Source organism: Brassica oleracea, chromosome C9 (assembly GCF_000695525.1).
Source record: "Brassica oleracea var. oleracea cultivar TO1000 chromosome C9, BOL, whole genome shotgun sequence".
Lineage (NCBI taxonomy): Eukaryota > Viridiplantae > Streptophyta > Magnoliopsida > Brassicales > Brassicaceae > Brassica > Brassica oleracea.
In genome coordinates, this window is record NC_027756.1 from 47350562 (window position 1) to 47351048 (window position 487).

Here is a 487-nt window from a genome sequence, read left to right on the forward strand (position 1 = left end):
TTTTAAGAACCTTTTATAATCTATTATAAAATTAGATGATTTTGTAGCCAATACCAATATAAAAATACTAAAATTTTATTTTTTACTTATTTTATTAGGTTAAATATTTTAATATTAATTATATATTTTATTTTTATGCACATGCTATTTTATGTTTTGACATACTTTATGAATTTTTTAAATAAATTTTAGTGTTATGTTTTAAGATAGTTAGCATATATATCAAGTTAGTTAATTTTAGTTCATATTTTGAAATTAATTTATAGATTTACTTTAGAAATATTAAGATTTATAAAAATATTAAACAATGATACTGATTTGGAATATTTTTCGTATTTTTATTTATATAATATGTTAACCATATTTACACCGTGACGTGGCAAAAGCCCCACCTCGGTTTTCTAGTTCTATAAGTAATATATAAAATGGTGATTAACATATTTTTCTTGGTGCTTCAAGATAATATATGGATATTCTCAATAATTTA